This window comes from Pseudopodoces humilis, chromosome 8 (assembly GCF_049639895.1).
Source record: "Pseudopodoces humilis isolate 2021_Gansu_Grassland_sample_001 chromosome 8, ASM4963989v1, whole genome shotgun sequence".
NCBI classification, from domain to species: Eukaryota; Metazoa; Chordata; class Aves; order Passeriformes; family Paridae; genus Pseudopodoces; species Pseudopodoces humilis.
In genome coordinates this window covers 8,150,454-8,167,974 of record NC_142207.1, presented here as the reverse complement: position 1 = coordinate 8,167,974, position 17,521 = coordinate 8,150,454, and positions in this window count along the sequence as shown.

Genomic DNA, 17,521 nt, shown 5'->3' with positions numbered 1-17,521 from the left:
AGTATCAAGGCTGAGCATTTATGCACCATGCACTTCACACACCAGCACTGGTTTTATCTCCAGTTATTCTGACCACACCTCGTTGGCTCTGGCTGATGCTGGCAAATGACAAAGCCTTTTTGGCTGGGTTTGTGATTTATCTCTGGGAAGCAGGATCAGGAAAACATCAGCTGCTTTCTCTTAGCCATTTCACTTGATGCCACAATCCCCTCTGACTGTAATTGTTTTTAAAATCTTTATAGGTAACTTGGTAGAAGAGACCAATGCTTAGTTTTGCTTTAACTGTGAAATCATAACCAGTATTTTCAAATCAGTAAAGGTAGTGCCATTTGAGAGAATCTCTATCAGAATATTTTTGTACTTGTGTGTCTATCTCTCTCTTCCCTTTTGGAGAAACATCCACTATTTAAATTGCAAGTGTGTGAGAGCTCTTGCAGTATGACACAGCTGACTCTGAGCTGGGTGAAGGCTGATGTCTGGGCAAGGAGGGCTCAGGTTGCTTGTGGCCACTTCTGTCTCACAGACTCATCTTGTTCTTGGTCAAATTTTGTGTAAGGGAGCCCAGGGCTTGGAGAGAAGGGGAATAGGTGGAATAACATGGTCATGATTAAAAATCTGCTAATAAAGGCCACTGGAGGGAGGAGAGATGTCTGGTCCCTCAGTCTGGCTCACCAGGTACTGTTGCTAATTTGATGATGCTTCTCAAGATGATCCCCCAGTGAGGCTTCAGTTTGAGCTCAGTCTCTGTGATGTGAAGTTTAAGCTCCTGTTTTCACTTGGAGGTGGGGTTGGTAGACTTTACTGAGGTATTTCTTTTACCAGCCCCGCAAGATAGAAAAACAAATGTGGTAATGCTACTTTGCTTATTAGGATTAATGATATATATTAACATTTTGCATGATCACTGATCTTTCCTGTGTTTTGTGCTCTTTCATGTGAAAAATACATGGAAAAATGCCCCTCTCATTCCCTAGAATGTCTTGTTGGGTTGTCTTTGACATTTAGGCTTCTATGGAGGACTATTTTTACTCATATGGAATATAAAGCACTCTGTTATTTATTTTTTTTTCCAAAACTCTACAAGTATGAAAAAAGAGATTGAGAATCATAAAAAACTACAGCTTTCCTTTTAAAACAGGATTTCAATCTCTTTTTTCAGTGCTGCATTTTCACATGTGATTTTTTTTCTTATCCTAGTACATCACTTTTATTATCCCTTGCTCATCCTTTCTGTTTTATGATCCATGAAAACTCAGAGGACCACAGTGAGGGTTTGGTAGCTGTCAAGCAATGCTTTGTGGTATTTCATGTGGTGTGGGGCATCAGTATCATGCTTGGAAGATCAGCTTGATAAAGGGGACACAGAGTAGAAAGGTTGCACAGATGTTCTGGGACCTCAATTCTTGAATTTTGTCAACCAGGAGTTTGATTATATTCTGAAATCACTGAAGCAAAGAGTAAATATAAAGCTCTGTGACCAGAAATCCCTGCAGCAGATATATGCTGTGTGCTAAATCTTGCAATTAAACCACAGTGGTGCAAAATCTGCCTCCAAAGCATGGTCTGCAGAATCTGGTGCTCACTTCTGTACTGCCCCAGCACCTCAGGCAGGAAGGTGGGATTGCTGCTCTGTGTCTGGAGCAGGAGAGCATCCCTTTCTCCTTCCACAGCTGCAGACACACTTTGTTGGCTCTGGATAACTTCTGTTGCTGTGCTTAATGTTGAGCATGGCACACACTGAATTTCTATGACTCAAGTGTGTCTGTTTTCTGTATATTTGAAATTGTTGCTCATTTAACCATGACTAATAGATAGCTTGAGCAGAGATCTCTGAAGAGAGGCTATTCAAGTTGAGAGCACACAAAAAGCCTCATCTAATCAACCTACAATATATACACATCATCTACATTTGCAGTTGCATCTCCCCACATAGTCACTGCTTGTTTGACAAAAAGATGTATTTAGGCTAAATTTTGGATTAAACAAATAGCAAAAAGGCGTGCTTTGCTCAATCTGATCCAAACAAGAAGAGCCATACTGATTGAGGGCTGTATATCAAATGCATGCTGCAACAGAGAAGGATAAACAATAATTTTCATTTGGCTTTTTATGCCAATCCAGTTTGAGAGGTAAAGAATTAAAAAGTTATTAAAAATTATATTGCTGTGATATATTAATGCTTTGAGATACCTGACACTTGAAATTAACTTTGTCAGGTCAAGATAATGCTGAGATTAAATACTACTAATGTTTTCTGCTCTATCTGTCCAGTTTGATGGCTGGCATTCCTGCTTTACTGGACAAGAATACGGCAAATCATATTTTCACTAAAGTTTGTCAGGCTTAGAAACATCTCTGTAGTGGGGAAAAAAATGGACAAGTTCCTACAGCTAATGTTTAATCAATTCATTGGCTTTTCTCCTTCAAGAACCATCAAACATGGTGTAGCCAGCCACAGGTGTTCCTGATTATATTGTTGTTTTGTTAAATAATTGTTAAAATGGAGCTTGAGTCAATTTAACTTTTTGAATAATTGGATTAATTAGTTCTTGGGTGCTTGGATGTGTTACTGTACCTAGTGGTGGCATGAAGGCTTTATTTGTTGTCTTCATCTGAGTGGAGCGGTAGAGCTTGCTTTAAAAGGATGTGTTCCCCTCTACCTAGGGGACAAACAGGTGGCCATTTCATCTTCTCATGTGTTCCTGTGTTCAGTGGTTGTTGTAATCTGGGTTTTCTCTCTCTGAGACAGGTTGAAGCTGCTCTGCAGATTAGGATTGGTTTTACCCATCGTGGCTGTGCAACTGCTGAAGTGCGCCCTGGATGCAGCACTTGTTCATTTCTCTAACAGTGGAAACTGCCTAAAATTCCAGTTTCATGTGGAGCCTTTCACTCCTTGAAAGGAATTTTTGTAATTCTGGATTTTTAAAATTGTTATCTGGGAAGACTGTGTTAAGCTGGTCACAGTCACTTGCATCCCTTCAATCCAGGATAGGCTCATAAATGGTGCTGATGTTTCATGGTAGTGAGAAACAGTAAAACTTCCAAGCACATATTTCTGTGCTGTCTTCCCCAGTGTGAGGTCCATCTTCATGATGGATGCAGAGAAAGAAAAAATTGTTAGAGAAAAAGAGAGTCCTACATAATTATTTGCAGTCCTGTGCACTTTTTACTTCTTAACACCTGATAAGAATAATCAGCATGGCTCTCATGCTCCACTTTCATTCCTTTAAGGAGATTTCACACTGGAGTTTCTCCAGTGCTTCACAGTCTACTTGTTGCTTTGGATTAAAGATACCTGGCCTTTTAAATATTATATACAGTTCCTGCATGTGCATTTTTCCTCTGCTTTCTGCCCTTGACAGTCAATGACACAGTGCCAGTGCAACTTGAGGGTAGTCATTGCTCTTGCTGTCTTAGCAGCAAATGCTCCTCATTTTAAACATCATCCTTGAAAGGCCATGATTCGTTGTGAGATGATTTACCACTGTGTTGGCTGTCCCTGTGACCAAATCCCTCCATGGAGCTGCCACCAACCTCTCATTTGATGTGTGAGAAAGTGCCTGGTTTACCCTTCTCAATTACAGCCTCAGTAATGTGATTTAGGGAACCATTTGAAGGGAAAAACAGTGTCAAAATGTTTTGGACCTGCTGAGGTGCTTGTTTCCCTAGGCTGGTGTAAGAACAAACCCAGGGCACCACAGCTGCAGGTTGGGGAAATATTCTCCAGACCTTTTGGGAAGGTGGCACCAGTGAAAGTCAAGGTCCTCCTGGAAGCCTAACGATGATTTTATTGGTCTGGGCTCTGTAAAACCCAAGTCTTGCTAGGTTCATCTTGCTAAGTGGCTGTTCTGTGCACTTCTGTGGACAAGGTGTCCTTCCTCTATCTAACACATTGTTTTTGTGCACAGTAATGGAAGAAAAATTTTGCATTTCCTACACTTTTCTATGAAAAGTTTTATCCGACTTGTATTTTGGTACTTTATCAACTTTCCTGGACTTGTAGTGCTATTGTGAAATAAAATAATTGCAAATCATTTGCATTGCTAACAAACAGGAAAACCAGGAAGAAAAGTAAAGTTCATTGACATGGGATTTTAGTGTTGGCAATTTTGAATTGTTTGTGATTGTAATATATTCTTGGAACAACAAGCACATCTAATGATCTGAAGTGTTTTTGAAAAAGGGACTCTGAGACACCAGCCACTATATGTAATTTAGTGACAAGAACAGAAAGTTGGCAAATTATCATTTTACTTGGCTTAAAATAAAACCTTACATTACAGCATGACGTACTTGGATTCATTCTGGCTTCTAATCTATACTTTCTACCCTCTTCTGAGTTTAAATTACCTTAAAATTCTAGATGCTAAGAATGTCCTTAACATGGCAGGAAAGTATTTTAACATGGCATGTTAGTATTTGTTGTTGTGAGGAAAGAGGGTTTTTTTTGGTTTTGTTTCTGTTGTTTTTTAAAATTTTTAGTTTTTTCTTTTATTTCTTTTTTTAGGGAAAGTTTGAAAAACACCACCAAGAAACCCTGATTTTCCCTCCCATCCCAGGAACTGCCCCCAGAACACCAGAAAATAGTTTTTTAACGTTGGCTGGACAGCAGTCAGCAAGTTTTGAGTGCTCATGTTGCAGGTAGTCTGTCAGTGTCCCCAGAAGGAGCCAAAGGGACAGACCTGGCCCATCCCTGGAAGCAGTGGGTGGCTCAGAGACACCAGGGAGGGCTGAGGTTCCAAGGGACTGCTCCATCTGAGGGATATGAGGCAATCCAGAGTTTGTGGATAATTAGGAGCACTGTGGCTGTGAGGTTAACAGATTGAAATAGAAGACAGGGCCCATCTTTTGGGGAGGAGAGAGCACTTTGGCAGCTGTCACTGCACATGAGATGATTCCGCCTGCATGTGGAACGTGAAACGGGGAGAATTTCAGGAGGAACTAATGCATTTACTCATGGAAAACTGTATTATTTCCTAACCAGACAGATCAGAGATAAGAAAATGTTTTATTGTTAAAAAATGAACTCCTGTGACTCCGCCTAATCTCCTTCTTACAACTAAACTGGGCTCAAATGTCTGAGATTACATCTCAGTGTCTTTCCTGCCACTCAAACTACTGCTTGGACATGGCTGATAAGTTTGGCCTGGGTACATTTACACCTTTTTAAATCCAAACTATGTAATAACTGTGTAATTAATTTGTAAATTCTAAATAACCCCTTATTTTCTAATTTCTATTTAAGTTACTAAATGATTTAATTTCATGAAAGTGTTGTGCTTTACCAAAGATGCTTGTAATAGGTTTGTTCATATAAATGCATGGTTCTTCATTTTTCTTTTTGATTACTTGGTGCTGCTTTTGATGACTACTTTCTGCTTTTCAAGAGAAAAAGAAAAAAATAGTTGCAGAGCTGTGTTGGGAATCATGAAATCAGGACCATGTAATGCCTTTAGTCTGCTGCCAATTAGTCACTGGTGCAAACCTGTGATGAATCCCATGGCACCATTTCCCTGTTGAGTCTAATAAAATTCAGTTTGTGCAAGTCTGTAGAAGCCCCTGCTGGTATAAGGGAATAACAAAAGATGTCAAACTACAAGTCAAACTAAAACAGTGAGAAAGTGGAAAAAGGAAAAGAAGCAACCTGTAAATGAAACCAAAAAGCCTTGATAAAGATGTATTTGCAGTTGAATGTAACTGACTTTAGAGGCAGGAATCATTTAATGAGCTTGAAGTTTAGTACAAGCTCGTCGTGGTAGACTGTGTTTGTAGTTCATATATCATCACACTCAGAGGTGCTGCCTCTTGCTGAGGAGAGACAGGAAACAGCTTGGCAAGGCTGGGAAATGCTGCTCAGCCTTCCATGTGAAAAATACCTTCTAAAACCAGGTGAAGCTACAAGCAAGGCAAGTCTGGGTGCTTTGAAGAAGCTCTTGGGAGATCATAGGGCAAGTGGAGAATGTGTTTTCCAGGAGGGACAGGGTGCAGAGCATTGCCCTGAGTATTCCATGGGGTTGAGAACTCTTGGCCTGAGAGCTTTGCTGCTTCCCGGCTTCAGGTGACACAGCCGTGAATGCAGGAGTTCTGAGCAAGGAGGTAAACAAGACCAGGGGGATAAGAGCACTCAGATCTAGTAACATTAAATTTGATGCTATTTTATTCCCCCAAGACACTCTATGTGGCTGTCCTCATTCCTGAGTTAGTAATCAACACAAATAATTTGTGAAATAGAGTTTCTGTTGGGAGTTTCCTTTCACCTGTGACCACATAGATGTTCAGGGATGTCCTTGTTTACTGCTCTACTCCAATAGTTTTAGGCTGAAGGAACATGTATATTCTTCACATTCCTCTCCTGATGGCATTCTCTTTTAGGGAGGTAGATATTTTAGGCCTTCTCCTATACGAACAACTATTATTGAAAATCACAAAGAAGAATAACTTGTATTACTCTAAAGAATTTAAATTTAGAGTCAGTTTTATTTAGCTTGGTTAAATGTGGAAAGTGGCACAGGGTGAAAGGTAAGCATTTTGTTTTTGTGACAATAAACAATTGAGTATGTGATTCCATCCTGATTTACATGACATGATAGTTTAGGGGTATAGAGCTATCTATTTTTAATTCCTGAAAGAAGGTCCAATAGTCATCAAGAGTCAAACTTACATGGCCATACCTTTGACTCTGAGTCAGGAGCTGGCTGACAGATAATATCATCACCTCTGCTATTTTGTCATTTCAGAAAATACTTAAGGGATGTTGAAAGTCAGGAGTAGGAGCTGGCCACAAATCACTTCAGAAATGAAGCACTGACTCTGTTCTAAGGAAAATGTGCTGAATGCTGGCATCCTGTATTATCCCTCATTTGGCCAGAAATCCTCGGTGTTTATTGAGGGTGAAATTCATCTGTATGCTGTGAACTATGTGCTCCAAAGAAAGCTTCAGCAAGTTTTTAATGTTGGGCATTTCATATGCTGGCTTTCCTGCATAAGGATGTGAATTTCTCCTTGAAATGAAATGAAGACTGAGAGGACATAAGGTGAAATAATGATGGGATGAAATAAAACTGGTCTATCAGAAGAAATGGCACAGAAATCCAATTTAGGACAGTAAAATGGGCATAGATATTATTTTCCGTTGTATGCTATTTCACACAAAGTATGGATACAACAGGAAATCAATGGAAAATAAAAACTAGATATAAGACAAATTGCTGAAAACCAAGAGGCTCTACTTTCCCATTCAAATTGAAAGGTAAGTGCAGCAGAGGGATAACTTATGGGTTTCATATCTTTAGATAGCTGTAGATTTGCTGATGCTTTATCTCCAGCTTAATTCTTGTGGTTCTTTTGGTGCTGTATGCCTGTCCTCATTCTATCGTGAATGCAGACAAATGTTCTTCATAAATATTTTTAATGCTATTTCTGTCTGTAATTTCTTATTTCCTGAAGACACTTATGTTTCATGGCATCATTTCCATATCTCTTTCAACCTGATTCTTACACCATCCCTGTATTTAATTGTGTCAGCAGTGTTTGTCCTCTCTGTGCTGCTGCACAGATCATGGGGCTGCCCTTAAACCAATTTGTGCCCCTGTGTCTGTTAAACTCCTCAGCTACAAGTCAATAGCTGCTGTGAAACAGCCATAGAAACACAAATCTGCTTAGAGTATGAGATGTTAAGTTCTCTTGTTTTAAACAGAAATGGCCAAAGTAGTTAATTTTTGAAAAGAAAATATGGTGAGTTTTTGCAAATTAGAGATTGGGTTTGGGTCATTATCAGAGCTCTGATGAAGGGACAATAAGATTCAAATGTCAGTGGAGCCATGCTGCTAAACCCCAAAATTCATTGCTGATAAAAGGATATTATTTAGTGTCCTTTTGCACAAAAGCACAGGGAAAAAAATAAATGGCAACTTTCAAGGAATTGAACCACATAAAGGAAATGCTAGGATTTGATTAACACCCAAGACCTTCCTTTTGGCTCAATGTACTCTTTTGGAGAATCTCCATAGTTTCCTTGCACTCTCTCCATCTATTTATTTGCATTTATCTTGCATTTACCGTTAAAACCAATATTTTTTTTTTCCCATCTGCTTTCTTTTCCCCCAGTTGCCTGTTTGAACCCCCAGTGGCCCATTACCTGTGGAACAGTAGCTCTCTCTTTAGCTGCTGGCTCAGTTTGAGGAACTTCTGTTATTATCTTTGATATATTGGAAAATAGGGGAAATCAGTAATGTGTCGCAGTCTGAGTTACTGTGACTCCAGAGAAGATCATTCAGCCATCTGGAGATGAGGAACTACTGCAATCTGAATCAGTTCATGAATTCTTTTTCTTTTCTATCTTTTCTATTTAGGTCAAAAGAAATTTTGATTTTAAAGAAAACACAACAAAGGTACAAACTTCATCTTGTTTTATCGAGCCAATTGTCTTTACTAAACAATAATTGAATTTTTCAGGTTTTGATTATAGTGATCAAGCTGTGCTTTTTGAGATAATTAGTCAACAAAAACCTTTTCTGAGCTTTCAAGATGCATGAAATTCTCCAAGCTGCAAACAGCAACATTTGTGTAGAATCTGACATGGAGATTTGTCATGGACAGAGACCCACACAATTATTCTGTTGGTTTATTTTGTCTCAGGAGTGCTTGGACTTGTTCAGAAAGCATGTAAGAGTGCTTGTGATCTAGAAATTTGACTGAATAATGGAAAGGCTTATTGAAAAGGTGCTCTTGTCAGATCAGTTTCTGGCCTAAAATTTTTCACTTGGCTCTAAAGCTGCCTGTTTATATTCGGTGGGATTTCTTTGGTTGATTCAGTCACATTGTCTGCTTTGCTCTAGTGTCTCCACAGTCTCTCCTGGGATGGAAACCTTCCATTTTTGAGTGTTAGTGCCCTGTTATCAGCTGTGCTTGCTCAAGAAGCTGGGGATTGAGTTTGGATGGTGTTGGGTTGGATTTTTGCACGTGTGTGTGTAAATAGGTGACCAGTAGTGAATATGAGCTGAAGTACATGTGACCCAGAAATGCTTCTGAAATCCTGTTTCCTAGGCTGTGCCTTGGAAGTGTCCCAGCTTTGAGGAAAGACCTGGGGTATGGATTGCTCTGCTGCTTTCATGTGGAGGAAATACAAGTGGATGGAAAAGAGGGAAAGTAGGTGTGGCCTGGGCAGCATGAGGTAGCTGTGCTATGCCTCACCTGGAGAGCAGAACTGTGCCAACAGGCCTTGTGGAAATGCTTTTATTCTCGTAGAGAAAAGCTGTGTTAAAGAGAAGTCCCTTTTCTGTGGCTGAGTGGGTTGTTGTGAGCTTTGGTACAGCTTTGGAGGTCGGGTTCTCCAGTTCCCGTGATGCTGAGCCCCCAGTGATGCAGAGACCCAAACGATGGTGCTGTGCCCCACTGGACTGTCACTGCTGGGTGTCACCTGCTGCTTCAGGACCTGCTGGCAGTGCCTCTGCATGCTGAGGCTCTATTTCACTGCAGTTTTGTGAGCATTTCTTTGGAAGTGTGGGCCACCAGGATGTCTCAGTATTACACCTGCACTTGAAGTGTTTCACAGCTGCCTCAGTCAATAGAGGTTCAGCATCAATTGACTGGATTTGGAGAAAAGAATTTTTTGTTCTCCCCTGAGCACTTAGTGATATGCTGTTCTTTTATCTGTCTTCCAAAATTGTATTGGCCTTCTGCTGCTGAATTCCTACAGATGGGCTGGGCACAGGCACCATTATCAGCTGCTTTCTTACTGCTTTTCTGCTGTGGTTTCTCCCTCCTCTCCCATTTAGTAGTTGTGATTCATATTACTTTAGTTCTTTAGTTATATTGGACAGGATTATTTTCCTTATGTTGTTTTCTTTCTTGTGTGTGTTTTGTTTTGGTTTTTCTTGTTTGTTTTTTTATTTGTTTTTTGTTTTAAATTCCACATTTGTTGCACCATTAGCCCTTCAGAGTGCTGGATGACTCAAGTGGGGTTTTTTTTTGTCTGTTCCTACCCTCTCCAGGGAATTAATGAAGTCATGAAATGTTAGTAGTAATTAAGAGTCCTTGAGTTAGGATGGTTGTCCAGGGCTATAACTCAAACCATGCTGAGTCTGGAGGAGTACAGAGCCACACTGAGCTGCTTTGGTGTTCCACAGTCAGAAAGGACTTTTTCAAATACAACCTTGCAAGCAGCAGGTTTGATCTGAACTTGCAGCTCATGACTGCAGAAAACGCAATCTCCAGTACCAGCTATTTTGTGAGGGAACAAGTCTATTAACACTGGATCTGTCCTAGAAATACCTAGGGATTTGCCTAGGGGGACTTTCTCTCCTGTGGATGATGATCTATTTTCACTGCATTTTCTGAAAGAAATAATGTGCTTTCACATTGGATATAGAACTTTTTTTTTTATTGTAAGGGGAAAAGAAGAACTGATGTTAAGTAACTGATCCTGTTCAGTAGCTTGTTTTAATTTTTTTTAGCACTTCTAATTTTTTTAACCTATAAGTTAACAGTAGTATTATTTTTTTAGGGTGGATTCTACTTTGTTCACAGCAGCAGAGATTCTCATGAGCAATTACTCAAGGCAGCAGTTAATTATGGATACTTACTGGCCTGAGTAATGGGAATCCTAATAATTCAAGTGTCTTGTGTATGCAGTTTTATAGAGTATTACTAAGCAGAATACCTTGTTCAGGAGATTTCTTTTTCCTGGTACATAAAAAGAATTGTCATTAAAGTTGAATCCAGGTTTGTACATCATTGGAAGGAGAAAAACACGTTTCATTCCTAGTGTATGTGTGTCTCCAGCAGTACCTGCAGCTTAAAGTAGAAAATGTGCATTTGTGTATGGAATAAGAGACAATTTAATGGGAATCTTTAAATTTCTCTTCCTTATGGACATGACAGGTTTGGAGACACTCTTGCTCACTTATAGCACTGAAGCACTGTGATCTCCAGGCTTGTGAAGAGATGCTTGGGGATGGGAATTGAAGAGTTTTCTTTTTCCTTATCATTCTTAAAGCTTTATCCAATGGCTGGTGAGAAACTGAAGGATTTTTCTTGAGCTCTGCTGAGAACACTTGATGGAAGTGTAGAAGCTGAGAGTTGAGTACTCCTGTCTGTCACCCTTGCTATGACAAACTTTTATGTGCAGGGTTGTTTATCCCAGCTATTTGTTCTCTACAGGCTAAATGACTATATGCTAAGAAATATGCGCTGAAATGGCATGAATCCTTCTGAAAACTGTGTGTGCTCCTGCAAGACCACAGCAGCTATGCAAGATCACTATAAATCTGTTCCTATTTGCACTCTCAATAAGAGCTTCATTAGAATTTTTTCTACTTTAATGAGCCAATCAAACAGGTTTGTTTTTTGTTGGCCCTGTGAGGAACCAAAGGTGATATTAATGTGGCTATTAACTGTATCAGAGATGCCTCTGGTTTCCCCCAGCAGGTATTTTCATGTCAATATCCCCTTACTTTTAAGGAATTACAGTTTGCTGAGCTCTTCTCCCATGGATTTTACTAAAAATCCTGTGTCTCCTTTTCCTGCCTAGCATTCTTTATCTGTGACATACTTTTTTTATGATTGTGAGGGTTTTCCCTCTTTGCTTCATCTGTAAAATTATCCTTTTCTTTATCCTATTGACATTCTGGGGGGCTGGGGGGGTACCACTGAGAACCTGAACCTTCAGCCAGTCTGGAAAGTGACCCCAGTGAGAGTGGGAGAGAGGGAAGCCCTGCCTTGCCCCCCCCAGTCACCCCCAGCAGCTGCCAGCAGCAGATGCTTTAGGGGAAGAGTGTGGGGATAAATCAAACCTGCAGCTCTGATTGTGCTCTTCCAGCGTCTGGCAATCTGCAGTTTAGGGACTTTCAGAGCTGGAGATTATATTCTGTCTGCATTTAATAGCCCTTGATGGCCTTTTCTTCCATGGTAGGGCTTCCTACTGCCGTTTTGGAGGAAACCAGAGTGGTGATATGAACGCTGTGAACAGCTGACGTGTCTAAAATGCATTTACATTTGCAGATGGGATTCAATCCCAGCACTACATTTCACTGCATTTTATTGTCAGTTCGTTAGAATAACACTGTAAAATATGTGATTTGGCAGTGTGTGTTCCCCTGTATTATCACCAATGCTCAGAAACGGCTTCTGCTTGTTACTTCTGCCACTTTCTTTTTCTTTTCTGCAAAACCCTTGGGAGCAGAGAGTGGTGAAAACTTGTGAATTGCAGCAGGTTGCTTCTCTGTCCTCTTTATTTTTGAGACTGTGTGTTTTCAAAAGTTGCATTTGTTAATTTTCTACGTCTTGCAAGCCTGACCCCTTTCATAAATTAAAAAGGAACTGCAATGGCTGCATCTGATGCATAAGTGTGGGTAAATATGGGCATTTTCTCTATCCTTGAATTGATATATAAACAAGATGTGATGGTTTACTAGAAAATAAAAATGAAAGCCCTAAATTACTTCAGCATTAAAAATAAATAAACACTGATCAGTAGAAAGTTCCTTGACCATTTTTAACGTGGTGTTTTAGTCTGATGAATTGAAGATCCATTATGCCCCATACTCATGGGCCAGTGGTCAGTTGATTTATTTTGCCCTCCTCCTTTGTCTTGCTGTGCATAAAAGCAGGTTCCCTGTCACCAGGTGACAGGACAATGTCACTCTGGTGGAAAGGTGAGAGCAGCAACTCCCCAGCTGGGGTGGGGAGAGCCCTTGGCTCTGTCAGCTCCTTCCCCCTGGTTTTGTGCTCTTTGGCTTGAAAGTGGGGAATGTTTATTCTGCTTAGATCCCAAGGCAGGCAGTAGTTCATACATACCAGACTGCAGAAGTAGACTAGCAAATAATTTGGTTTTAAAGATATATCTGCCTGTCTCTTCAAGAAGTGCAGTATTGTTCTTGATATTCTCACAAGTCTTTTAATTTCTTGTGGATTTTTACAACTGTGTAGCTATGAAATTGCAGGTTGTTTTGAATCTCTGTATCTGTGATAACAGTGCCCTGAGGAACATTCTTGAAACATCAGAGATGCACAATTTTTTGTCAAAGGACAAGTATAAGATAGTGGGTACATGGAACCATAGGGTCTTTCTGAGCTGTGATGCCACTGTGAAAGTGCAGCGTCCATTCCAGGAGTGCAGGGTATTCCCCTGGATTCCTATCAATGCCTCTGCTGGGCACTGATAACTTCTGCAGCACACAAGACTAAATATAAACACCCCTTGTCATTTTTAGGAAGGGTATTGCTGAGAAGGATTGTATTTGGAGCCTTCCAGGGCAAACTGTGGATAATTCAGTTGTTGGGCCTGGGGGCTCTGCCTTGCTGGACTCTGAGCTGCTAGGCAGTGATTGAGAAGCTCAGGGAATGGATGTGGCTGCTGCTTCATTGCAATGGGCTTCAATCTGTTTCCTTTTTGTTCCTAATAAACTTAAATTAAGTGCTCAGTACCTACAGGTAGTGTCTGTGGTGTTCCTCAACAGAGCAGCTTGTGGGACATCATAAGAGAAGTGCAGGGCAAGGGGAGAAATTGCAGCTCTAATAATCATCCATTCAGAAAATCTAAGACTTCTATGCTGTCCAGCTGCTAACAGCTTCTTATTAAGCAGCAGCTCTTGCTGTCTGTTTGCTCATGCCAGAGTTTAGCTGACTGCTGTCAATTTAAAGCCAGGCTCTCAGATGAAATTCATTGGTTTAAATTGTGGGCAAGTCCCCTGCAGAGACAAAATTTACTGACCAAGATGGTTTCCAGTCTGTCTTGCCATTTGCTGCCTTGCCTTTGTGAGAAAGGGCTGTGACCCCCAAAGAAATTAAAGAAAAAAAGGTAATTTCAGCGTGGCCTCAGTCCTCCAGGCAGTGAGAGGGAAGAGCTACCTCTGATCTGTTATGCTGGAGATCACTGAGGTGGGGAAGATTTAAAATTGCAAGTGGTGAGCTCTTGGGCAAATAAACTGCTTCCAGAGAGCATGGCAAGTCCTGGAGTTCAGTTTGCTGATTTTGCTTTGGATCAGGTGGTGGAATTTCATTGCACTTGATAAGAGCCAGTGTCTTCCATGGGCTGGTCTTGTCAAATGCTGATTGTAGATTTACATGAGAGCTCAGAGGGTAGAAGGTCACTGGGTTTGTTGAGACACAGCTCTGATGCTTCATGCTCTGATGGCAGGGTTTGATCTTGATTCTGGGTGAACATCTGAAAGGCATGTTATAGGCTGGCTGTCAAAGGGACACTGTTTTCAAACCAGAAGAGGCATATTATTTTTGTTGGCAGGAATGAAAACCATTTATGAAAAGATTTTCTTCCCCCTTGAATGAAAACCACTTATGAAAGGACTTTCTTCCCTCTTGTTTCTTTAATTTAATCATCCACTTACAGGTTGTGGATGAAACGAAACAGGTGTTGTTTCATCCTCCCACCCTGCCAGGGGGAAACCACTTAGCATATATTATATGAAAATACAGATGAGTTTTGGATCAGCTGGCTTCATTTCAGTAGACTAACACAAATGATTAATTTGAAGGAGCAGTAAGATCCTTGGCTTTAAGGAAAAACAAAACAAAATGTTTCTGTTTGGATGCATTTCTTCTGGAGCTTCCATTGCAGTGGAAGATTAATTGTGCTGTCAACTTTTTATTCCAGCCTTAAAAGAAAACTAACTGTACCCTATCAAGAGTGTGAGTGTGCTTAGGTTCCTCCCACCCAATGAACTCCAGTTTGAGCTCTGACACTTGGGTTGAGTCTGGAGGCAGAGGACTGATTAAAGCAACATCACTGCAGCTGTTTCTGTTCCTTATTGAGACCTGCCTGCCACCTCAAGGCCTTTGTGCATCCCTAGGGATCTGTAGCTGAGAACCCCCAATGCTTAAGAATACTTACTAGAGTGAAACTACCTGCTCCTTCATCTTTAATCACATCCACACTACAGCTCTGCTATTAGAAGAGTTGGATGCCAAGATGGGCCTATGTAATGCAAGGAGTAAATTGGAGTGAAAAGCCAAACAACCTCAATAAGAATGATTATTTCTTGGTTTGGTTTTGGGGTGGCTTGTTACACTGAGAGGTGTGGCAGCTGTATGATTGTCCTTCCTCAACAGTTGTTTGTTCCTCCTGAGCATCTGACAGCATATTCTGAGGAGCTGGAGTTTGTAACAGCTGAAGGGGTGTGTGGGGACTGTGTGTTTCCACTGAGACTGTCCTGGAGCTGGGGGGGACGAGGACAGTGCAGGGGGCTCTGGCTGAAATATGCTGGCTGAGGCACAGCTGGATCACTGTCAGGCTGAATCAACAGAAATATTTAATAGGTGGTAGCTGTTTGCTATTTTACCAAATAGAGCATTTCAAAACTGCTGACTTGACACAGCAGCTACATTGGTGGAGCTTCCAGGGAGTGTTTTGTTTCTGAGCATCTTGAAATTCCTCTGAAATGCTGTTGACCACAGCAGTGAGTTTTGTATTGACATTAAAGATAGATTTATTGCTCTTAAAGTTGTTCTTTCTTCCAGTTTATGGGGTCTTTGAGAGCTGAGATCAAATAATTCCTTGTAAATGGCTACCTCAGCTTTTGATTGAACTTCTTAAATATGATATATTACTAGAAGTAAGTGCAGGCATATCACTCCTGTTGTTTCAGAGAAATGCTGTGAGTTATCTTGCTGGCAGGAAATTGGAGAACCATAAAGGTATCAAAATCTAGTAAGATTATAGCTGGACTTAATGTGTTAACTGTTGGAAATTCCCCTTTCCTTAAAAGGAGATCATTCTACTGGGAATGAAGATATAGATCAGAAGCAATATTACTATAATACCTTTTTTAGGCTGCAATTAATGTAATAAAGCTGCTGTTAAAGGCAGAAAGCTCCTTGCATGTCACATTGACCTTCATGTTCAGCCTTGTTGTGGCAACAACTTGCAGCTCCTTGGCTGTTTGCTCCAATATCCTTTACTTTACTCCATGAGTGTGTTCTTGTGCTTTGTGCATGCTGCAGTCACCACTTTGTCCTGGACATTATGATCTAAGTGTTTGATGGTGCTCTTGTTCAGATTTGGTGAGTTTTGGTGTTCTGAGTTTCAGTACAGGTCAGACTGTTCCAGAGCAGAGAGAACAAATTCTTCCTCATGTTCAGCTGGAACTTTCTGAAAAAGTATTTCTCAAGAAATGGTTTATCTGTGAGGCTGTGTGAAACCTGGAGAATAATTTTGGAAGAAGAAAAAAAAAAAGAAGGAATCTACTTTGTTTCCCTGTCAATGTTTTCAGCTCAGGACTTTGGGAACACTGGGTCTGTGGTTTCAGGACAGGCTGCCTTCCTTCCACAGACACCTCACTGTCCCATGCCAGTTATTCTGCACAGAAAACTAAGTTTCAAATGCTCTTGTGTAGGCCTATGAACTCATACAGGTAAAACCCAGCATTTTCTTACTTCCTTTTTACCATACTTATTTTTTTTTTCTCTTTAGCAAAAGTTTGGTGAATTTTTGTTTTCTTCTTTGTCTCTAGCCATCATTGTACCTTGCTCCAGCCCAATCCCTCTTTCACTTGACTGTGCTGTCTCACTCAAAGCTTCTTTTATGCATATGAAGTTTTGAATTTTGTTCTGTTTCTGTCTTTTTAAAGTGTAAAATTATTTGACAAGATAAGAGGAAAGAAACATCACTGTTGTGTGTATGTTATTTTGTTATAAAGCAGGAAAAATGTGGAAATGAAGCCCTGGATAGTTGCAAGGCAAGTTTAAAGGGAATGTGCCCTTTTATTTTTAAATACATTATGTAGTAGATGTGTTTCCAGAAGCAGAGAAATCTTTTGCGTGCCTCCAGCCTTTTCCATTTTTCATTACAATCACTGCATTTTCTTCTTAAAATGTAAGCAAGTCAAGGGAGGCTGGCAAGATAAAATGATTATGGGATAATTTGTGTTTTCCAGACCAAACAAAATCCATCATTATTGTTTAGGGACAAGATGCATTAAATAGCTGAGAGATGCTTCTGAACTTTTACAAAATGTTTTTATCAGGACAGATAAGGGAGAAGGCTGCTGAACACCCTGAGGTGGTGCTTGTAGTTTCCAAATTTACACACTAATTTGAACAATATTTATAGAGGGAGTCATCTGTGCTGGGTTTGTGGTTAAAAAATAAAAAATCAAACTTGACAATATTGAAATTCACTCTAGTCTTACCACATAATCTTGTCAGACAGGAAGTGTTCACACTTGCATATATGAAATATGAATAATCTTTAATGGAAATATATATGTAGTAGAAAATAAGTCCCTGTGCTCTTTTATTTCCCTGAAGTGAGGCTGGATTTGAAAAGGGGATCAACTAATTTCCCTGATTTACCATGATTTATGTGGTGAGGTTGGGAAAAAGAAGCAGAAGTTGGGAAAACTTGGAATCTCTCATGTGTGTCCTTAGGAAGAAGGACTTAATATGACAGTTAATACTGAGACAATTGATTCTACCAAAAGAAAGAGAGAAAGCAGCTGTTTTTATTTTGAAAAGGGAGGATGGAAGACTGTGTGCTGCCCATATTATTGAGGGCTGAGGTATGATG